Below are 24429 nucleotides of genomic sequence, written 5' to 3' on the forward strand. Positions count from 1 at the left end.
TCGCACGGTAATTCCGGGCGGTGTCACGAGTGAAAAGTTTTTTTTTCGGCGGAGATCCTAGTTGGGGCTGGGAAACTCCTGCAAAACTCGAGACCGGGAAACCAGCCCGCGCGTCCCAGCCCCCACCAAAGCCACCTACTCTTCCTACTGCGGGAGGCCACTCCACATCCGCTCTCACCGGAGAGAGAAATTCATCTGGATCCGAAGTGACTAATGAAGGGAAGGAAATCATGTCAGGCGAAGCCTTGAAAAAGCTGCCTTGAGACACTGCCCGACCGAAAGGTAAATTTCACGAGAAGTGTATATGAGCTACAAAGCCCCCCGGGCCAGAAAAGAGAGGAAACTTCAGTGTTTTTCAGTTTTTTCTCAAGTTCCCCTAAATTCTCCTTTTCTGATGTTGAATGGGCTAATGTTTTAGGTGCTGAATAGTAAGATGTTACTCCCTCTTTGGTTATTTTAGAAGAGGTTGTAAGAATGAGGTGGGACGAAAAGTTTTAAGCAATCCGAAGAAAGAGTGCCTTTGTTCGGCACAAGGTCCAGAAGTCATAGATTCCTGGAACATATACACTGTGTATATTTCTGATTCATTAAGTTGCTGAACCTGGCAACTTTTGTTTCGGGAGAAAGTTAGCTCACTGCGGGGAGCTATTTGCTGCTGCTGAGATGGCTGCCACATTTGTTTATACTGTTACCGATTACTTGGCCTTTGCGTTTAATTGTATCTATATAGATTTGTTTTTAGTAGCAGTCTTTATGGATGTATTTCATTGGGTTTTATAAAACAGAAACCTTTGCCATTCTTAGTCGTTTTTCTAGGTGGGTAATAGATTCCTTCAATAACTTGTTCCTTTCAGACATTTAGAACTCGATAATACTTGTTTCAATTGAAAACAACTGTCGGCTAGATTTTTCTTGTTATTGACAGTAGAAGGAAAAAGGAGGGAGTAAGTATTGTTGATAAAGAGTGTTAGAATTAAAAACACGTAAACACCTGTGAAGTAGTTTCGTTTGTTGGGACTTACGTGCAATTCAGAATAGGACACAGAGGAAGGAGACCAAAACGCTTACAACAATTTTCATGGGCATCACAGTGATTGTGATAAACATCTGTGCTTTTGGAATAGTACAGTATTTACATTTTTGTGTTGGCCCGAATGTTTTGGCCGCTTAAGAGGTGATGAGTATCTGCGGTGGGGGCAGGGGTTATTGAAGCATGGGAGACATTCCACCAGTCAGTCATAAATAGAAACACTTCTAAACCAATCGGTAGTCTTTATAGATCAAATCAGTTTTGGTCGCAGAAAACACAAAACGGTTTCTTCAGTGGTGTTTTAAAGTGTGTCTTTAAGGTTGGTTTTTTTTCGTTTGTACTTTTGTGGTAAAGGGAGGTGAAAGATTATACTATGCTTTTGAGTAAATATTAAATAAGTATGGTGTTTAGTTGGTAGGCATATCTTAAATACAAATGGAAGTTTAATTGCCCATGCTACCTCAAGAAAGAATAGTTACTAAGGAGAGAAAAGTTAGGTCGTAAAGGACTGGATCAAATTATTTCACAAATACATTTCAAAATAGGAATCTGTTTCGCCTCTGTTTTGAATTTTTTCCCTAAAGCTTAATCTCTAGAGCTCGTTTAAAATTTTTTTTTCATTATTGCTAAGATTTGTGAACCATCAGGTAGTTTCTGTTAAGTCAAAGTAACTTTGTCAAGGAATTTAAAGTACCTAACTGATCTACTTTATGATTTTGGAACATATCATTAGGCAACGAAAGAGGTTATTCTTGGGCATCTGAAAGAGGGGAACAGAATAAATGGCATTGAACTTCAGTCTCCTTATATGGTTTATACTTGGCTTCAGAGCAACAAAGCCTTAATAGAGCAAGTCTTTTATAGAGAGCTATCACTTTGCAAAAATGTTTCTCTGCATTAGTAAATTTTACTTATAAAAAGTATTATAGCCCTGGAAAATACCTATTTAAATCCCTGTTTTTAGATACAGTTCTTGATTTTTCTTTTTCCTTTGGGGGAGGAATAGTAAGTTTAAATGCAGGCTCAGTTTGATATTGAATTAGCTTAAATGAATTTTAGGTTTTAAAGTATTATCAAACTATATTTTTCAAAATCTTGTTTAAAATGTGACAGTGGTTTAAAAAGATTTAAAAAAAGATGATAATTAAAATATTTTAAAATGGCTTCAAGATTTGGATATTCTTAATATTCTAAGAGTTTTCTTGGATTAAATTGGCAAATCTAGAGTACTTCCAAGGTGTCTGCACAAAATGCCCACTGAATGGCACTGGTTACTGAAGGTACTTAAGAGTTTTCCGTGGCGATAAACTTAATCTTTCAACTGATTGATTCAAATGTTATATTATGAAGTCTGCCTGCTATTTCAGAACAAACTATTACAAATTTTTCATGTCTGAAAAACTTACAGAGGTTCAGATACAGAAAGCAAATTTTTTATTGCATGTTTTTTCTTAATTAAGTGGTAACTATAGTTAGCGATATTTCATATGTATTGTTGGCAAATCTCTAAAATTCATCTATTTTAGTGATATTGGTATTGAACTCTTGGTCTAGAAACAATACCTTACTGTAAGAAACACATGAAAATTTCAGAAAATTAGGTGCATATTTGGCCATTTATTTTAAATAATTGCTTATGGATGACACAGTTTAGAGTTTTAGTTGTTTTTGATTTAGAAATAGATTATGGCAGTTATAAAGTATTTGGGCTAATGCAGATTTTAATAATGTTGGATAGGAAAGTAATTTTTTCTTTTGTAATTGCTACTTATCTAGATTGCCTTTAAACAGACTGTTGCTTGCATTTTTATTTTGACTCTTACCCTTGCTCATTCATTTCTCTTATCTCATGTCCCGTGTCATTTTTTGGGGGTGGTGAATACCTGTGTTATAAATTCCTAAAGAAGCCTTTCCGTTTTCCTTTCCTGATAACATATATTGTACTTGTGTTTAGTTCTTCATAAGAGATTATTCAGTTTTTGAATGCACACTATTTAACATGAAAAAATCTGTGTGTGAATTATGCTGTATAATACCTACTTTTGAATTGTCTGAGGAAATAAATTCAGCATTTCTGCTTTCCACTTTTTCTGTGATTTTACTCCCTATTATTTTTTTTTTTTCCCTATTATTTTTTATTTCTTTGTGCCTGTAATCACTTGAATGGTAGTACACCCATTTTTTTCAGCTTTAACTTTTAACTTTTTCTGTCTTGTTTCCTAATTGTAAGGGAGAAATCTAGCTTTACTCAGCATTCTTCTCTAATTCCTTTGTCTTCCTATTTTTATAGTTAGCTTCATTTACTTCCCCTATTCTCTACATGTTCAGCTTCTGTTTTTTAATTATATTTTGCTCATCTCCCATTTTTGAACTTTACCAGTTTATGCTGACCGCTTCAAAAATTGTTTAAAAGATGAGTAGAAGACATTTATTTGGTCAGTTCCATTGAACTTTCAACATCCCTTTTCATTCCAACTCAGTTTACATGCCAATATTTAACCTAATACTCATCAGTATATTTTGTTTTAATTTTACATTGTTTCATTTCTTTTTTCTCTTCAATGTCCCTAAAATGACCTCTGTTAAGATAATATCATGTTATTATGTATTCTTATGTTAATTAACCCCCTTGACCTTCTTGCTTTATTATGCTCTTGGCCTCTTACAGCACTAAAGCTTGTACTTCTGTATTTCCCTTCTCTGTTTGTTCCTTTCCTCCTTCTCAGATTAGGTGTCATATTTGTCAATGTCTAATAAATTTTTGAAATTGCCTTCTTTTATCTTTTTATGAAATAGCATGAAATTCTATCACTTATTTTATTCCTCTCACTTCAAATTTTTCCAGGTACCATTGGATGAAGGCCATGCCAGGCTTTATAACTGACAGTATATGAGACAATAGAAAAGAATACCTAAAAATTAAGTTAATAAAAGAAGGTTCTACTCATCTGGAGATTATTTACCTGTAGAATGTAGTATAAAAATTTGAAAATAATAAAGATATTTAAGTAATTAAAATAGATGTACTGAGATCTGGGGGCTTCATTCATAGGGGCGTCCTTATTCACAGCGCATTTGTTTTTGATTATACTGAGCTGTTTCCTGCTTTTCATGAACTAGAAGAGGTGAGAAAGCACGTTGACATCATCATGAAGCTAGGGGCTGTGATACAAAGAGAGAACAGAAAAGTGGAAAAAAGACTGACTTAGAAAACAGAGTTGTCTCACATTGAAAGGAATATAGCCCATGGTTTGTAATAACTAAATGGAAAGTAACCTTTAAAAATTGTATAAAGATAAAAATTTAAAGAATAGTCTCAGCTTGCTTTTTATTTGTCATTTTATTTGTCATTTGGAGGATTCACTCAATTATAGCATAGTAAAATTACAAGTAATACTAATTAGTCCTAAAGCAGCTCTTTTCAAACTTTTTGTTCTTAGGTTCCCTTTTCTCTTAAAATTTGCTGAGAACCCCACAGAGCTTTAGTTTACATGGGTTATATTTATTTCCTGTATTACAGAGTTTTACAAATTAATTAAATAAACCATTGTGTGTTAGTGTAACACTTTTAACAAAGATATAACTGTTTCCCAAAACATATCTTTAGCAATCCCAAAACATATATTTAGCAAAGAGTGGCATTATTATATGTATTTGCAAGGCTCTTGTGTCTGGTTGAATAGAAAACAGTTTGATTCTCGTATCTGCTTCAGCATTCAATCTTGCAGTATACTGTTTTGGTTGAAGTATATGAAGAAAATCCAGTATCATACACACATATGGTTGGAAAAGGGAGAGATATTTTAGCCAAAACTTGGCAAGTAGTAGTTTTTTAAAGGAGACCTGCAGTGTTGAATCTGAAATCATATCAATGAATTTCCATTTCTTGTTTCCTGAAAGTCCATGGTGTGGCTTGCACTTCAAATGAATCTTTCACTTGTTTACGATTTTGTAACACCATGTATTGGTTGTTTGGGAAATACTGGTTCGTTAATACATTTTTTCCCCCAAAAGTTGACACATTTCATTTTGCAGTAACAAAACCAAAAAAGTTGTTAATATCACCAGTGATCTCATTAGTTATGAAGCTGTCAAGCTCAGTATGGCAGATATAAGTTTCCCACAATTCTATATTTTCACTTGGAAGCTCAAATACTAATCATTGGTAACAAAAACTGTCAGTGTTTTCCCCTTGAAGTTACAGGCTTACTTGGTTTATTTTTGAGAAAATGTCTGCCAAATTCCTAAATCTGTATAACCATAGTTTCTCATTCTCTTTAAGGTCAAATTGTTGTTCCATTAAAAAAAAAAGGCCAGTTTACTTCATAAGTCTAAGTCCTTTTCCTCAAGATTGCCTGTTCTCTAAAGAATATGAAGAAGACATATATTGAAGAGTTGAGATTTAATAAAATTTATTATTTTTTTGGAGGGGAAATTCTGTGGCAGTCCAGTGGTTAGGATTTCATACTTTTACTGCCGAGGGTCCAAATTTGATCCATGCCGCATTGTCAAATTTTAAGAAAAGTTTTTTTTTTTAATTGCTTCATTAAAAATATCCTTAAGTGTTTGAAAAGAAATCTGTGAGTATATAGTGCTGCTTGTCTAGCTTAATATTCATGCCTTTGTGCTAAGATACTAGAGATTTTATCTACTGTTGCTGTTGATATAGTGGGAGGGAATTGATTTTTATTTTTTAAGTGTTATTTTTGGTCGACATGTATTTGAATCTCTGCTATGTGTATATATATATAGTGTGTGTGTGTATATGCGTGTGCACTCAATTGTGTCCGTCTCTTTGTGACCCCATAAACTATAGCCTGCAAGGCTCCTCTGTTCTTGGAATTTTCCAGGCAAGAGTACTAGAGTGGGTTGCCATTTCCTCTGCCAGAGGGTCTTCCTGACCCAGGGATCAAACCCATGTCTCCTGTGTCACCTGCATTGGCAGGCAGATTCTTTACCACTGCGCCACCTGGAAAGTCAAGATATATATTACTTTTACATTATCTTCTTTTTACTCTATTAAAAATATAGGAAGTTTGTTCTTATTGTGCTTGGGATTTATTTATATCATGCCTTTGGTTTTTCCTCAGATGTTAGATTTTTCAAAATTATGTATTACGGTCCAGACTATACTGTATTGGTTATTTAAGTGTATTTCCCCAGACCTAGTGAATCCCTGTTCTGTCTTTGGTCTGTTTAGCTAAGAAGTTTCTCCTCTCACACGTATTTCCTGTCCCGCAGGAGATAGCATTCCCCCCTTTTCACAGTTAAACTGCCCAAGTGTCGTGTAGAGGGAGCTCCCTGGCTGGAGGCCTTAGCCATGCAGCTGTTCTGCTGCGGTTTTAGTACCTGGCTCACTGCCCAGGACACACTTCTCCCAATTCTTCTTGCTAAGAAAACTTACCCTTTTTGGAGATCCCACTTTATGCTTGTTTTGTGTATCTGGTTCTTCAAATGTGTTTGTTGTCTACCCTACCCCCCGACCAACCCCACATCCCAATCCACTTTTTCTTTTGTACAAATTTCTTTCTGTTATCTGAAGATGTATGAAGATGCTCCTAGGTTTTTTAATACCACTATAGCTATTTTTAGGCTTTGTTAAAATTTTAAACACCTTTATCAAAATAGGAACCATTGCAATCAACACATTTTTGCCAATGAAAAATAAGTTTGTTTATTGCTGTAGCGTGAAAATCCATGCTTCGGGAATTGACAGACTCTCCAAAAACCTTTTCCTTTTTTTTTCCTCCAAACTTGAAACTTTTTATTTTATATTGGAGTACAGCTGATTAACGATGTGATTGTAGTTTAGGTGAACAGGGAAGGGACTCAGCCATACTTGTACATGTTTCCATTCTCCCCCAAACCACCCTTCTATCCAGGGATTTTTTTTTTTTTTTTTTCATATTTTAAAATTTGGAACAATGACAGATACACAGAAAAGTTGGAAGCATGGTGCAAATAATTTTTTTGTTCCTGTCAACCTGATGCCTCATCACTTACTTCTAAATACTTTAATGCTTATTTCCTACAAATAAGGGCATTCTCCTACATAATATCATAACTGTAAAAATTAGGAAGTTAATAATCCATTACTAACATCTCAATTTGACAAGTCACTCTAATGTCTTTTAGATTAAAAGTATCCAGTTTAGAATCATACATTACATTTAGTTATAGTCTTTAGTCATCTTTAATCTGGAATAATTTTAATTAATCTTTACTTTCAGGGGATTTGATACTTTAAAGATTATAGATCTATTTTTTAAAATCTTAATTTGCATTTTTTCTGACATTTTAATTCGATTTGATTAGAGTTTCATGGCAGGATTATCATGGAAGTGATTTTGGATTCTTGTATCTTATTAGGTGGCAAGCAATTTCAGTTGTCCTATTACTGATAAGAATTGGTAATTAAGATTGTAACTGTTAGACATCTCCTATGTCAAGGTACTCCTTTTTCATTTGTAATTGTTAAATATTTTGGCACTTAGTATTGAAACTATGTAAATATTTTGTTCCTCATCAGATTTTTAATTTATTTATTTACATCTATCTATTCATGATTACCTGTTATATTCACTGATTTACAATCCATTATTATTTATTGTGATGCTCAAATTGTTGTTGATTTTGCTAGTGAGAACCCATTCCAGCTGGTTTATTTTCTTTTTGACATACTTTTATCTTCTTTCTTCCTTCTTTGAGCACTTTTTTGTATCTAGCACAATATGCTGTTCCAGACTTACCTTCAAACCTGCTGCTTCAGTTATTTTTAGTGGAAAGTGGTACTTAGAAGCCAAAATCAGGGCACTTCTTATACGTGCTGCTCTTGGGGTGTTGCTGCTCCTGGCCTTCTTAGTATATAGAACTAGGGAATATTTTTATGTGCACAGACATACGCATTCATATCTATATTTCTGTAAATACAGAATGATTTCACAATGATACTGCCAATTCTAGTCTAACACCACAGAGTTCACGCTAGTGTTTGCCCTTTCCGTACTTTTGTAACCTTTCTCTGCTAGGGAGAACTAGTTTTTTTTCTGTACTTTTTTTTTTTTTTTTTGGTGAGGGAGATGAGGTAAGCATTTGATAAGACAGACATTTTTAGCTACAAGTCCCTGTAGTTCAGTTAATCTTCAAAGTATTTATAAAGAGATAAAATTCTAAAATGTAGTACATTGTAAAATACACTTGGGTGAAATATTTCATTCCAGAGTAATTCCAGGTTACTGTATGACAGGGGGATGGTATGAATCAGTACTTTTATAGTGTAGATTGGATAGGTTACTTGTGGAGATAATGTTGGGGCTTGATTTTAGTCTGAATGCAGTGATTTTGGTGCAACTGTGTTTTTCCATATGAAAGTTTTATTTTTACATAATTCCAAAATTTGGAATTACCTTACCTTCTTGATAATTGTGTCCTTGGAATTTCAATCTGTAGACCAGTAGACCAATTCTAGAATCCTGTGAGGTGGGGTGAGAGAAAGTTGTGTCATTTGTATTAGGGCTAGCACAAGAAACCTGTAATCTGAAAATCTCCTTACCAAGGCTGTCACCTAGTCTAGAATAAGTTAGTTTGACTTGCCCCATCTCTGAAGATTATGGAAGTGATTTTAGAGGTATATTGGGATATCATCTTGTGACTAGAATAGATTTACTCTCAGTCTTCTAGGAAAAGATAAGGATCCTGGCAGCAACAAATGGATTCTTTGGGTGCCCTGTTAATCTCTGGAGACTTCGAAAGATTTAGTTGATTGTCCTGGGGCTAACTGCAGAATATTAGCGTGTGTATAGTAGATGCAGTTCGATCCATCAGATAGCAACATAATGATAGCAACATAATGTCCCATCTGCTCTTTCTTTTGAAAACTATGCCTAAACCAGAAACTCTGGGAGTCTGTCTTTATCTCTTTGAACTTGATTACCGAAATCAGTACCATTTCTATCAGTTCTGTCTTTTAGGTATGTGTAGAGTGAAATACTTCAGGGTAAGGCTTCCCTAGTGGCTCAGACGGTAAAGAATCTACCTACAATGCAGGAGACCCAGACGGTAAAGAATCTACCTACAATGCAGGAGACCCAGGTTTGATCCCTGGGTCAGGAAGATCCCTGGAGAAGGAAGTGGCAGCCCTTTCCAGTATTCATGCCTGGAAAATTCCATAGAGGAGCCTGGTGCACTACAGCCCGTGAGGTCTCAAAAGAGTCGGACACAACTGAGCAATTAACACTTTCAGGCTTGGAGGGCTGGACAGGGTACAAGCAGCGAGAGACTGTTGTTAGGCAAAGCACTAACAGTTACCTTAATTTTTTTTTATTTATAAAATGCAGAAGTTTATAATATAGAAGGTGAAAATTCCCTATACTTACATCTCCCAGAGATTCTCAGTGTGTTGTGTATTCTTCTGAAGACTTCTATATGTATTCTAACATGTAAGTGTGCATATATGTACATGTCTAAGTATCTTTAGATAAGAATGGAAGATGAAATATTTCAATGTAAGAGGTTAGAGTAGGTATGTATGTATATATGTTAATTAGCATTAACATTTCTAGGTTGTTACACATGTCGATGAAATTACTCAGGCGGTCTAAGATTTGGAAAATTTTATTCTCGCCAAATTTAAGGACTGTAACCCAGAAAGAGCATCTCAGAAAGCTCTGAGAACTGTCCCGCCCATTAGAAGTCAACACATGGTTTATATAAGCTTTTTTGAGACAGAGGGCTCTACATTAAATGAAGTATTATTGGCAGTTTACATAATCCAGATTTAAGCACCATCGTGGTGGGTCATGTGACCCTTTATAAGATCAAGAAGGAATATTATCCTTTGAGTTGTCCTGTTGTTGTTGGGATAGTGGTTTTTTCCCTTTGGCTACACTGGGTCTTCATTGCTGTGCATGGGCATTCTCTAATTGTGGCGAGTGGAGGCTGCTCTCTGGTTGCAGTGCATAGGCTTCTCGTGGTGGTGGCTTGTCTGGTTGCCAGGCACAGCCTCTCAGACTCGCAGGCTTCAGTAGTTGCAGCCCATGGTTTAGTTGCCCTGTGGCATGTGGAATCTTCTTGGACCAGAAATCAAACCAGTGTCCCCCTGCATTGGCAGGCTGGTTCTTAACCACTGGACATCCAGGAGAATGTTGCTGTTTGTGGTTGAGCAGGGGTGCCTGTTGATAGGGGAGGTTTGTTCAATGCAAAATGAGGATCCATAATGCACCGAGGAGACTAAAGGGAGAGAAATTTTTACGTTTAAATTTTCCTTGGCACAAAAGTGAATTTTATTTCATATTCATGACAGTGCTGTACAGAATATAGGTTTATTCTTATACTCTTTTTAAAAACAATTGCACTTAATTATTTTTGGCTGTGCCAGGTCTTCGTCATTGCGCAGGCTTTTCTCTAGTTGAGGCACGCAGGGGCTACTCTGGCTGAGGTGCATGGGCTTCTCAGTGTGGTGCCTTTCCTTGTTGTGGAGCGTGGGCTCTAGGTGCACAGGCTTCAGTACTTGCAGCGCCTGGCTCAGTATTTGCAGCTCTGGCCTTCAGAGCGCCGGCTCAATAGCTGGGGCACGTGGGCTTAGTTGTTCCGCAGCCTGTGGGATCTTCTCAGATCCGGGATTGAACTCGTGTCTCCTGGCAGGAAGGTTCTTTACCCTGAGCCCTCAGAGAAGCCCCTATTCTTGTATTCCTTGTATGTAAATTTTTATTGTTACATAGATTTTTTGTGTGTGTGTTTGCTGTATGTGCATTTGCTGTATGTGTAGTTGAAATTGATTGATAGATTCTCTCTGGAGAGTTTGTGTCCATTTATACTTCACCAATAGTATATGAGAGTACCTCACTGTAAGCATTCTTGAACAAATTGGATATTAGCTGTCCTGAAATATTTGTATAAATCTGAGACAGGCAGTGTAGAATGGCTTATATATAATTTAGGCTTTGGAGTCAGATTGCTGCTTACTGATTGAGACTTTGCCAAGTTAAATGTAAAAATTATTTTAGAAATACTACGTATTTGTATGTCTTTTGTGTTCTACATGAATTTAGTTGATTTGTTGCTTATAAACTTCGGTTGTGTTGTTTGCTATATAGTAGTTTAAATTTTAATATAATCAAGTTTGTCAGTTTTTATGCATTTTTGGGTTTAGTGGTATTCTAGGAAGGATTAATGCAAGGATTATAAAAATAATAACTTGTTTTCTTACTTTGGCTTAAGGAGTGAAGTAATTATCTAGATTGATTCTCTCCACCTTTCTTTCCAGGTGTAACACCATTAGTTGAATAAATCATCTTTTTACTTCTAAAAATTCTATATTAATAATAAATTCCAAAATACACTTAATCATATCAAAGTTTTCTTTTAATTAATTTATTTTTTAATATTATGCTATCTTGATTCTCCCCTCCCCCATTATAGTATTCTTAATATCTGGAAGTGTCAGTTTATTACTCTACTTTTGAAAAATTTTACCAGGTGGATTTGAATCATTAAATTCTAAAAAATACTTGTTGTGTGTATGTTGGTTGAGAATGCTTGAATTTATAGATTAGTTTAAGAAGTAATTGATACCATTAGAATAGCATAGCTCTTTTTAGGAAAGTAAATTTTCCATTTATTTAACACTTTATGCTCTTCAGTGGATTTTACTATTTTCTTCTTGTTATATCCAATTTTTTAAAAAAATTTTTATTAATATGTGTAATACTGTGAGGAATTATGTTGGGTTTTGTTGTTGTTAAGCTTATTTCCAAAAACCTGAATGGAGGGGAAGGTGAGAGCTGCTGTTCCTATGAATGGGACTATTTCTTTAATTGTATTCTTATCTGGATATTTAAATAGAAGGAAGAGATTGATTTCTCATGTTTATTACCTATTGCATTCTCCTGAAGACTTTAAAAAATCACTAATAGATTTTTAGATGTATGCTTGGATTTTCTAGATATATAATTATAAATGAACCAGTATAGCACTTTAAAAAAATTGAATAATAAATTATTAAGTTGTATATTCTCATGTTTCATAATTTAATTTGGATACTCACAAGTATTTAATAACCTATCTTTTTAACTGTAAAATTCTTTCCTTGTTTTTCATTGCTTGAGAGCATCCTCCAAGATTAGGATTGCAGTCTGATTAATCTTCGAAAGGGGGATTTTTATTATTATCCAGGAGTTTCAATTTAATCATACTACACTTTCTTTCTCAGCATTGTCTGACTTGGGAATGGGAAAGTGAACGAGAAAACTTGCTAAACTCTTGAGGTGAATTTAAGTAGAAGTTGGTTCCGTCTATCACTGTTCTGCCCTTTAACTGCCTGTTGACGGGGACTTCAGTGGTGTGAGAATGGCTTCTTGAATATTGTTTTTCCTTGACTGCTTTTTGATTTATTTCTGAGAAAAATGCTACGACTTATAAACATTTCCCTTGAACTCTTGGTATGTTACTGTGATGCACAGTAGTAATTATGTATATCTTTTAATGATAGTTACTTTGGTCCTTCATTTGATTATAATACTAAACTCCAGCTTTGTAGTTTATACACATAGTAAATGTTTCCCAAGAGATCTTTGCCGCTGCTTACTACACCCTAGGGTAGCAGCCCCCAACCTTTTTGGCACCAGGGACCAGTTTCATGGAACACAATTTTTCTATAGACTGGAGGGCGGAGCAGGGTGTTTTCAGAGTGATTCAAGGCGTTAGATTTATTGTGCACTTCATTTCTATTACTATTATGTTGTGATATATAATGAAATTATTATACAAGTCACCATAATGGAGAGTCAGTGGGATCCCTGAGGTTGTTTTCCTGCAACTAGACGGCCCCATCTGGGGGTGGTGGGAGTCAGTGACTCAAAAGTGTGACCAGTCTTTGTCCAGTCTACTCTGTAATCTCGTTTTGGTTGCTGTCACTGCAGAAAACCCTGCTTCACAAAGATAGGATGTTTAAAGTGGAAACAGGCTTTTCTGTGCTTTTGCAGCAATCTAAGGATATTCTGCCCTGACTTGAATCCAGAATGGACGGATTTGAAGTTGTCTCATACTTTTAGGGCCACTGTTATTTGCAGTCTCAAGCAGTTGATCCTTTTCTAGCTTGAACAAAGTCAGTTCACCTGGCTCATTCACAAATGGATTGTGGATCCATTCTTTTCCAGTAGTGGGGTCGTTTGTGGTTGAGAAGTAATGCCCAAACTCTTTTGAAAGCTGACATAGGTGATAATGCAGCTTGGGAGAAAGAAGGCCCAGGCTCAGTATCTTTCAAAATCTCTACTAGTGTTTTGAAACGTGAAAAATCCCAATGTCCACTCATTGCCCCATAATTCCAGTTTGGCTTTGAGTACAGCCACTTTATCTGCTGACTTGAACACAGTTGTTCTCCCCTGAAGTGACAGACTGAGTTCATTGAGCAGGTTGAAAATGTCACACAGGCAAGTTTTGTGACCCATTTTGTGTCACTGAAATGCGCTGCAGTGGTGACTGTTTTTCTAAAAGAAATCTCTGGAGTGGCTCTCGTAATTTAGAAACTCTGGCCAGTGATCCACCTTAAGAATGCCATCTCACTTCTGTGTGTAAGAGAAGATGTGTGTGCTGTGCGTCCATGTCCTCTCAGAGCTGCATGAACAGGCGTGAGTTAAAGGGTATACACTTTGAGGTGGTTGACAGTTTTACTTATATCTTGCAAAATGTTAAGTTCAGGTGACATTTTTTGGCTAGCCAGCATTTCTTTATGGATGACACAGTGCATAGACTCTCATTCTGAAGCTACCTCTCTGACCTGAGTAGTGCAACCAGAAAACCGTCTAGTCATGGCAGCTGATCAGTCTGTGCATATACTGACACAGAATGACCTATTCAGTTTTCCTGATATCTAATCATTCAGAGACTTAAATGGTTCTGCACCTGTGGTGTTGGTTGGCACAAAAGTGCATATAGCATATCCTTGTGCACATCCTCCTGAAAATATAGCTCACAGAAACAAGTGTTGTTGTCTTGTCAACATCAGTAGACTTGTCAACCTAGACTGTGTACCACAGTGACTCATTAAACCTCTCTAATAGTTGTGCCTCAATATCCCCTGCTATTTCATCAGCTCATCTAGTTATGGTGCTAGCCAAAAGAGGGATGCATACCACCTTTTTGAATTGCATTCTCTCCTAAAAAGTTCTCTTCGCTAGTAGTAAAAGTTTCTTTGCTTTAATAAGGCAGTTAGGCACTAAGAATGATGCTCTCAGTGTAGACACAATTGATGAAGTGGTGGACTTCGGTAATTTCTTCTGTTCATGATGTTCATTTTTCTTTATTTTGAGAAGTTCTTTGTATTCACATTTTTTACTTTTGAAAACTCCAAAGGTTTGTCTTTCAATGCGGAATGCTTGGTCTCCATGTGGTGAAGCAGTTTTGAAGGTTTCATGGCTTTGTTGGATAGCTGGTCACCACATATTAGTCAAAAGAGCTTGGAGAATGTGAATCACCTGTTGCAGTGAACCCACAATTTAGTAGGACTCTTGGTATTTTCTTTTAAATCCAGCTTTCTTTTTGTTGGCAGTCTTAGAGTCTTTTGCTGTCTCATCATCAGATCTTTCCTTTTTTTCAAAGAAGCTTGCTTTGTGTTTTGCTCATTTTGGCTAGAGTTAGCTTGTGGGCTTACAAAAGCTGTGACTGAGATAAGTATGCAGTGCAGGAGAGAGGCATGGACAGAAATGGTAAATAATTGGCGGGCCATGCATGGACTAAAGTGTTGGATTCTGACTTAAAGCCTGTCACCAGATGTAGCTGTATAATCGAAGTACATCGACTCACTTGCCACTATAAAGTCTGCCACCAGATGCAGCTCAGTTGTGACTTGCCATTCATGGATAAAATATTGATAGGAGTCTACAAGCAATTGATTTATTATGGTCTCTGTGCAGTCACACCTCTGTTGATGATAGTCCGTATTTGGAGTCGTTCCCCAGAGTGACCCACCTCCAGCTCAACTCCATCTCAGATCATCAGGCATTGGATCCTCAAAAGGAGCGTGCAACATAGACCCCTTGAACGCATAGTTCACAGTAGGGTTTGTGGTCCTATGAGAATTTAATGCTGCCACTGATGTGACAGGAGGCAGAGCTCAGGTGATAATTCGAGTGATGGGGAGCAGCTGTAAATACAGACGAAGTTTTGCTCGCTCACCTGCTGCTCACCTCCCGTTGTGTGCCCTGATTCTTTTTTTTTTTTTAATTTTTATTTTTTTTTAGTATTTTTTCTTTTTTTTATTTTTTGCCCTGATTCTTAATGGGCCACGGACCAGTACCTGTCATGCCCAGGAGTTGGGGACCCCTGCAGTTGGATTTATTTTTGTTAGTTTTCATGTATCAATGACCTTGATCTAATCCTTTCTTAAAATATGTGTCTAATTGGTAATTTGGTGTAAATAAAAGACGTCCCCAGAATGATGGTATTTTTCTCAGATTCAGTGGATTTTATTACTGAAAGTGGCTTAGAAACAGTCTAATCTAGGTAACCATTCTTTTATCTTTAACAGAAGAGGAAACTTTAGGTCCAAGGCGGGGGGGGGGGGGGGGTGGATAAAATCCTAGAGGTCATGTAGTTTATTACTGACATAATAAGATTCAAAAAATAAATCTCGGGAAATCCCTGGCAGCCCCTGGCAGAGGTGCTTTCACTGCTGTGGGCCCAGGTTCAGCCCCTGGTTAGGAAACTAAGATCCCACAGACCACTTGGCACCAAAAAAAAAAAGAATCCAAGTTCCCTGACTCTGTGGCTTTCTCTTATATCAGAGTTTTCCTAGATACGTTCTGAAATAGACTCTGTAGAAGAGCACTATTTTTAAAAAATTTGCCAAATGTTTATTTTTGCCTTGTTTTAGTTCTCATCTTCCCTGTCCCTCCCCCAGATTTACTGAGATATAATTAAAATGTAAGCTTTTTGATTTGATACACGTACATTGCAATATGACTACCATCTTGGAGTTAGCTAACACCTCCATCACTTCTTATAATTACCTTTTCCTTTTTATGTATTTAAGACCCACTCCCAGCAATTTTCAAGTATATAGTACTTGTCAATTATAATCAATCACAGTGCTGTGCATTAGATTCCCCCAAACTAAATCCTTCCTTCCTACTCACTAACCCCACCCCATCCTGAGAGACCCTGCTTTCAGTTCTTCTGGGTGTATACCCAGAAACAGAATTGTTGGAACATATAATAATTTCATTTTTAGTTTTTTGATGAACTGCCATATTTTCCACATTTGGCTGTACTATTTTGCATTTCCACCAATAGAGCCCAAGTGGTCTAATAAGAGGTTTAATTTCAGTACATCCTTGTCAGCACTTACTCTCTGTTTTGTTTTGTTTTTTGGATAGTAGCCATCCTAATGTGTGTGGAGATGGTATCTCATCTTTTTTATTTACATTTCCTTAATGACAGCAATATTGAACATAGTTCCACGTGGTTATTTATGTTTTCTTCGGAGAAATGTCTTTGTCCATTTTTGAATCATGTCCTGTTGTTGAACTTTAGGAGTGCTCTGTATTCTGGATGTTAATCCCTTATCCAGATACATGGTTTGTAGATAACTTTGTCTCATTTTGTAGGTTGCCTTTTTTTCTGTTGATGGTGGCTTGAGGCACAAACATTTTAAAATTTTTATGAAATCCAGTTGCCTGATTTTTCCTTTGTTGCCTCAGCTTTTGGTGTCATAGCCAGTAATTCATTGCCATATCCAATGTTGGGAAGTTTTTGCCCCATTTTTTCTTCCAAGAGTGTAGTTTGGATTTGTAACTTTTAAAAAGGGCTTAGCTTAAATAATATGGACTGTTTCGTATTGTTTTCTGTTTATTTTTGGATATTTTGGTTTGCCTAACTAAATTTTTTCTTTTGAAAGTCAAAGTAAAAATGCTAACATTCTTCTCTCTCCCCCTAGTTTATAGATACTGCTTTTTAGGCTTATCTTTGAATTAAATCTTTTATTTTGAAATAATTGTAAATTCACCTGCAGTTTTACAAAATAGCATAGTGAGATTTTTTCCCCCTTGAGGCAGTATTTTCAAGAATTATACTACAGTATCACAACTAGGATTTTGAAATTGATAGGATACAAAGTAGATCCATTGTCACAGGAATCCCTGTTGTTGTCGCCCTTTTATTATTACTATGACTTCCTCCTCCCATTCCTCTCCCTCCATTTTTGTCTTTTCAAAACTGTAAGTGGAATCATGTATAACTTTTGGGATTGGCTGATAGCCTAAGTCCCTGGAGAATTCATCAGACTTGTTGCTTATAGCAATAACTCACTGATTTTTATTGCTGAGTGGTATTCTACAGTATGGATACACTGTTGTTGATTAGTTGTTTAGTCTTGTACGATTCTTTGCCACCCCATGGACTATAGCACGCCAGGCTTCCTTGTCCTTCACTATCTCCCAGACCTTGTTCAAACTCATGTCTGTTGAGTCAGTGATGCCGTCCGACCATCTCATCCTGTGTCATCGCTTTCTCCTCCTGTCCTCAATCTTTCTCAGCATCAGTGTCTTTTCCAGTGAGTGGGTTCTTCACATCAGGTGGCCGAAGTATTGGAGCTTCAGCATCAGTCCTTGCAATGAATATTCAGGGTTGATTTCCTTCAGGATTGACTGGTTTGATCTCCTTGAGTCCAAGGGACTCTCGAGAGTCTGCTCCAGCACCACAGTCTGAAAGTACAACTGGTTTGTTTAACCATTTCACGTTGAAGGGCATCTAGGTTGTTTCCAGTTTTGGGCTGTTAGGAATAAAGTTGCTATGAGTATTTGTGTATGGTTTTTTCTGTGAAGGAAAGTTCTCATTTTTCTGGGATAAATGTCAAAGAGTGTAATTAATGTGTTTTAATTTTATAAGAAGTTGTTAGCGTGTTTTCCAGAGTGGCCATACTGGTTTGCGTTATTCTCACCAGCAGTGTATGACAGATCCAGTTTTTTCCACTTTTTTTTAAACCAGTATTTGATGGTGTTACTATTTCTTCCTTTCTTACTATTTTTATCTTAGCCATTCTTTTTTGGTACATAGTGGTATCTCATCATATCTTACTTTTAGCCTAATAGCAAATGATGTTGAATATCTTCCATGTGATTATTCATCATCTGTGTATTTCTTCAGTGCAGTGTCTGTGATTTTTGTCCACTTTCTAATTGGATTTGTTTTTTACTGTTGAATTTTGAGAGTTCTTTATAAGCTAGAACTGATCCTTTCTTAATATGTGATTTGCAAATATTTTCCCCCCATTCTATAGCTTGTCTTTTCATTTTTTTTAAACCAAGTCTTTTGCAGAGCAGGAGGTTTTAGTTTCACAAGGTCCAGTTTGTCACTCTTTATGGTTTGTGCTTAATATACTTTGCCTATCCCTATATTCTGAAAATTTTCTCATGTGTGTTTATCATTTTACATTTAAATCTGTAATCCATTTTGACTCAGTTTGTTTTATAAGGTATGAGATTTAGGTCAAGGATATTTTTTTGGCCTCTGGGTGTCTTAATTGCTGTATTCTTGAAAAGGCTGTATTCTTCCTCTTTTGAATTGCTTGGGAATATATGTGTGTGACATAAGGAGAGGTACAAAATAGAAAATAAAAATCACATGCAGTTTCACCGCAAAGATAATTACTGCTAATATTTTTATGTGTGTGTTTCTAGTCTATTCTTAAGCCTGTGTATATGTACATAAGATTATATACTTTGTGTTTTAAAAAAAAAATTGTTCCTAACTTTGTTCTCTTTTAATTATGAGTAGTTTTCCATTTCTGCATAAAAAGACACCATTTTAGTGATTTTGTAATTTTCTTTTATGCGACTCTGGTGTAGTGTATCATTGACTGGATTTTATAGTGTTTCTATCCGTTATTTTCATAGCATAGTATTTAAGACAATAGATTCTCAGCATATACTTGATAAATTAATTTAGCCCTATTCATCATACCTTAAAAAGACCAAACAAGTTCCACTTTTTGAGTTACTGTCTTCTGCCATGCATTGGATTACAAACTAGTATTGAGCCCTTTCTTCAGAATAGTGTGTTTATTCTTTGAATTATGTATAAGGTGAAAAGGTTCCACTGTAGCAGCTTATGGAGTACAGTTTTTGTCTGCACTGTACTGCTTCTCCTATAGAGTCTGCTCACCATGTAGGAACAAGGATTTGAGGTAGATTTTTGGTGGATAATATAAAGTCTAGATTATGTTTTCTTCTAGCTTTAGATATTAGATATAACTACACACATGAGCATCTACTTTATGCTAAGAATAAGAACTGTTGTAAGCTCAGGAGAGGACAAAGAACAAATATTTGAGGTCCTACTTTCCTAGTCTATAAGTAGCCCTACCTATGATCTGGTAAACAGGTGAGCTGAGGCACACAGGCATTGTTTTGCCTGGATTGTTTATATCATTCAGCCTCTGTACTTACGCCGTTAGTTTTCTTTGTGACTTTCTAGCATTTTGTGGATCTGTTTGGGGATCTGTTAAAATGATAAAAGGGCAGCCTTAACATTTTTTTCTTTTATTTTTTCTCCATATGAAATTATATCATATTAAGATCCCTGTCTGTTTAGTTTAACCTTTCTTCTTCTTTTTTTTTTTTTAACTATTTCTTCTTAAAAATAAGATTTGAGGTGACTTTTAATAGGATGTGAATACTAGATAATAGAAATAAAAAATCAGATACAAAGAAAGGAGTGAGGAAATATATAACTTTAAGGTAATTTAGCTGTGATAGAACATCAGATTTAGCTAAGCTTCCTAGGAGCCAAGGTTCTCATTATCCTAAATAAAGAAATATTGGAAAAACTCTTTTGGTGTTTTAACTACAAGTAAAAGATACATTGTTCATTTTCATCAAGAACTTTATTGAACAATATATTCAGTGTTTTGTTCTACTACATTCTGCCATTTTTCAGGCAACTTTATAATTCCATCGTCCCAAAACTTTTTATTATTTTGAGCAAAGAACTTTTCCAGGTATCAAATTTTAGAGTCTTTTGGGAGTTGAAATTTATTCCATTAAGAGAATTTTGTAAAGACCAAAATAAATGCATATCTGAAGGTGCAGTGTCTGGTGAATATGGCAGATGAATCAGAACTTCCCAGCCAAGGGGTAACAGTTTTGCCTGGTTGCCAAATCAAAGATCTTGGAGTATCCTGATGGAATATTACGTGTTTTCTGTTGACTAATCCTGGACGCTTTCATCACATACCGCCTTCAGTTTATCTAATTGAAAGCAGTACTTGTAATTAATTGGTTTTCTAGAAGAATTCATGATAAAGGACTCCCTTCCAATCCCACCATGCATCATCTTCTTTGAAAACTGGCCTTTGGTGTGGTTGTTGGTGGTTCATTTCACTTGCCCCATGATCTTTTGTAGTCCACATTATTGTGCCCACTTTTTATCATCCGTCAAAATTTTTTTTTTAATGGAAAATTTTCATTATGTTTCACTAGAGAATCAGATGTGGAAACATGGTCAAGAAGGTCTTTTTTCACTTCACCTACATGGAACCCAGCCATCGAAGTGAGTAATCAGGCTGGTGCAAATGATTTTCAGTGCTTGATATGGATATTTTGAGTGTGTTGGCTATCTCCCTGTATGGTATAATGTTGATTTTTCTCAGTTAATCTCTCAGTTTGATCACTTCAACTGGCGTACTCAACCATGGAGAATTGTCTAGTGAGAAATCTCCAGCAAGAAACTTGGCAAACCACTTTTGATAAGTATAGTCAGTAACAGCACCTTCTCCATACATTTCACAAATCTTTTTTTTTTTTTTTTTTTGCATTTCAGTTGTGTTTTTACCTTTCTAGAAATAATAAAGCATAATATGCTAAAATGTTGCTTTTTCCCTTCCATCTTCAATATTAAAATGACTATACAAAAATTCACCAGTTGATAAGTTTTTTAAAAAATGTACACTGCTCTGACAGCTGTCACAATACAGTTTTTACAAAGTTGTTTTGAATGAAGTTAAAGACAACTAAGCACTACTAGAGCCATTTTATGGGAAAAACCAAAGGCAGCTTTTGGCCAGCCTGTCACAACCCAGTACATCACAAATTATCCAAAGGACTGGGAGATTTTCCTTGCATTAAATTCTAAATGATTTCTAAAATGTGAATTCTCTTATGTGAGAGCTATTGAGCAATGAATGTATAGTATTGTTGACAGTAATTTAATAGCACATATTCTATAGCTCTCAGACTTTTAAAAATATATATATTTTAATAAAAAGGGATGTTATACCAAAAAATCTTGGTAAAGATGGATCATATATGAGGGTGGGCTAATGTGGTTCAAAATTTTATACATGCATAGGTACACAAACACACAAAGCATATACATACACATGTATATATACATACATATATTTTTGCTACTTTTAACTTGATAAGGTCAAAGTATACATAGGTGCAGACAGTATTTCTTATACTCCTCTTAACCACCATCATTGTTCTGATTTGTAGTTTTGCTAGTTGAATAGCAGACAATTTCAGGATTTTTCTTTCTAATTAAATAATGGCGTATCAGAATTCTATATTCTTAATGCTTCAGAAATCATTGAGAAAATGGTATGTTTATTGTCAGATTAAGAAAGTTGGTAAGCATTTATACATGACTGGCCAGCATTCCTTCTTTACAAGGGGCACTTGCTATTATAAAGCTTGTAATTTCCTCAGGAGGCAGGTTTAGAGCTGTTATTGGCATCTAATGTAGGTACTTTACTGAAACCACTTAAATACCAAACAATATGGTACAGATGATTTAGACTAACGGATTTTCAAGATTCCTAAGTATAACCAATCACATGTCTACTGTAAAAGAAAAAAAAAATCCTTATAGTCTCAGGGAATGTCAGATTTGGGGCAGCATTGTGTCTTGAGTTGTCTTTAAAAAGAGACAAATTTTTCAGGTATGTGAAAAAGGTGACTTAGAGTCAGGTGGCATTACTATGATGGCTTTATTGACTACACCAAAGCCTTTGACTGTGTGGATCACAACAAAGTGTGAAACATTCTTAAAGAGATGGGACCACCTGACCTGCCTCCTGAGAAATCTGTATGCAGGTCAAGAAGCAACAGTTAGAACTAGACATGGAACAACAGACCGTTTCCAAACCAGGAAAGGTGTACATCCAGGCAGTATGTTGTCACCTGCTATTTAACTTATATGTGGAGTACCTCATGCAAAATGCCAGGCTGGATGAAGCACAAGCTGGAATCAAGATTGCTGGGAGACATCGCTCATTATTAGAGAAATGCAAATCAAAACTACAATGAGATAACACCTCACACTGGTCAGAATGGCCCTCATCAAAAAGTCTACAAACAGTAAATGCTGGAAAGGGTGTGGAAAAAAGAGAACACTCTTGCACTGTTGGTGGGAATCTAAATTGATACAGCCACTATGGAAGACAGTATGGAGATTCCTTAAAAAACTAGAAATAAAACCACCATATGACCCAGCAATCCCACTCCTAGGCTTATACCCTGAGGAAACCAAAATTGAAAGAGACACATGTATTGCATTGTTCATTGCAGCACTATTTACAATAGCTAGAACATGGAAGCAACCTAGATGTCCATCAGATGAATGGATAAAGAAGTTGTGAGAAATATACACAATGGAATAACACTCAGCCATAAAAAGGAACGCATTTGAGTCAGCTCTAATAAGGTGGAATAACCTAGAACCTATTACACAGAGTGAAGTGAGTCAGAAAGAGAAAGATAAATACCGTATTCTGACATATATATGGAATCTAGAAGAATGGTCTGAAGAATTTACTTACAGGGCAACAGTGGAGAAACAGACATAGAGAACAGACTTTATGGACATGGGGAGAGGGGAGGAGAGGGTGAGATGTATGGAAAGAGTAACATGGATACTTATATTACCATATGTAAAATGAGCTTCCCTGGTGGCTCAGACAGTAAAGCGTCCACCTACAATGCGGGAGACCTGGGTTCAATCCCTGGGTTGGGAAGATCTCCTGGGGAAGGAAATGGCAACCTACTCCAGTATTCTTGCCTGGAAAATCCCATGGAAGGAGGAACCTGGTAGGCTACAGTCCATGGGGTCCCAAAGAGTCGGACACGACTGGGCGACTTCACTTTCACTTATATTATTATATACTTACATTACCATATGTAAAAGAGATAGCCAATGGGAACTTGCTGTCTGGCTCAGGAAACTCAAACATGGGCTTTGCATCAACCTAGAGGGGTGGGATGGGAGGGAGACGGGAGGGAGGTTCAAAAGGGAGGGGATACATTTATACCTATGGGAATTGATGCTTTTGAACTGTGGTGTTGGAGAAGACTCTTGAGTCCGTTGAACTGCAAGGAGATCCAACCACTCCATCCTAAAGGAGGTCAGTCCTGGGTGTTTATTGGAAGGACTGATGTTGAAGCTGAAACTCCAATACTTTGACCACCTGATGCGAAGAGCAGAGTCATTTGAAAAGACCCTGATGCTGGGAAAGATTGAGGGCAGGATGACAAGGGATGACGGAGGATGAGATGGTTGGATGACATCACCAACTCAATGGACATGAGTTTGGGTAGACTCCAGGAGTTGGTGATGGACAGGGAGGCCTGGCGTGGTGTGGTTCATGGGGTCGCAAAGAGTTGGACATGACTGAGCAACTGAACTAAACTGATGGCTGAGTCACATTGAGGTTTGACAGAAAACAGTAAAATTTTGTAAAGCAATTATCCTTCAATAAAAAATTGATTAAAAAAAATACTGTGGTTAAAAGATTGCTGGGAGAAATAGCGATAACCTCAGATATGCAGATAACACCACCCTTATGGCAGAAAGCGAAGAACTAAAGAGCATAATGATGAAAGTGAAAGAGGAGAGAGAAAAAGTTGGCTTAAAACTCTACATTCAGAAAATGAAGATCATGGCATCCGGTCCCATCATTTCATGGCAAAGAGATGGGTAAACAGTGGAAACAGTGAAAGACTTTATTTTTGGCGGCTCCAAAATCACTGCAGATGGTGACTGCAGCCATGAAATTAAGACGCTTGCTCCTTGAAAGAAAAGCTGTGACCAACCTAGACAGAATATTAAAAAGCAGAGGTGTTACTTTTGCAACAAAGGTCCATCTAGTCAAAGCTATGGTTTTTCGAGTAGTCATGTTTGGATGTGAGAGCTGGACCACAAAGAAAGCTGAGCACCGAAGAATTGATACTTTTGAACTGTGGTGTTGGAGAAGACTCTTGAGAGTCCCTTGGACTGCAAGGAGATCCAACCAGTCCATCCTAAAGGAAATCGGTCCTGAATATTCATTGGAAGGACTGATGCTGAAGTGGACCCAATTCTTTGACCACCTGATACGAAGAACTGACTTACTGGAAAAGACCCTGATG

General features: G+C 36.5%; 1 protein-coding gene across 12 annotated transcripts in view; it reads left to right on the forward strand.

Moving 5' to 3' along the window:
• ERBIN (erbb2 interacting protein) overlaps positions 1 to 24429 on the forward strand; it is a 118399-nt gene continuing 93970 nt past the window's right edge. For 9 of the 12 annotated variants that reach the window (XM_065905674.1, XM_065905677.1, XM_065905679.1 and 6 more), the window contains exon 1: positions 2 to 282. The gene's annotated coding sequence lies outside the window, so the exon portion shown is untranslated. Of the gene's footprint in view, positions 283 to 20502; positions 20573 to 24429 lie in introns of all 12 variants that reach the window. The other 3 variants (XM_065905675.1, XM_065905676.1, XM_065905686.1) reach the window with 3 other exon arrangements.

The sequence above is a fragment of the Muntiacus reevesi genome, chromosome 14, assembly GCF_963930625.1.
Source record: "Muntiacus reevesi chromosome 14, mMunRee1.1, whole genome shotgun sequence".
NCBI lineage: Eukaryota > Metazoa > Chordata > Mammalia > Artiodactyla > Cervidae > Muntiacus > Muntiacus reevesi.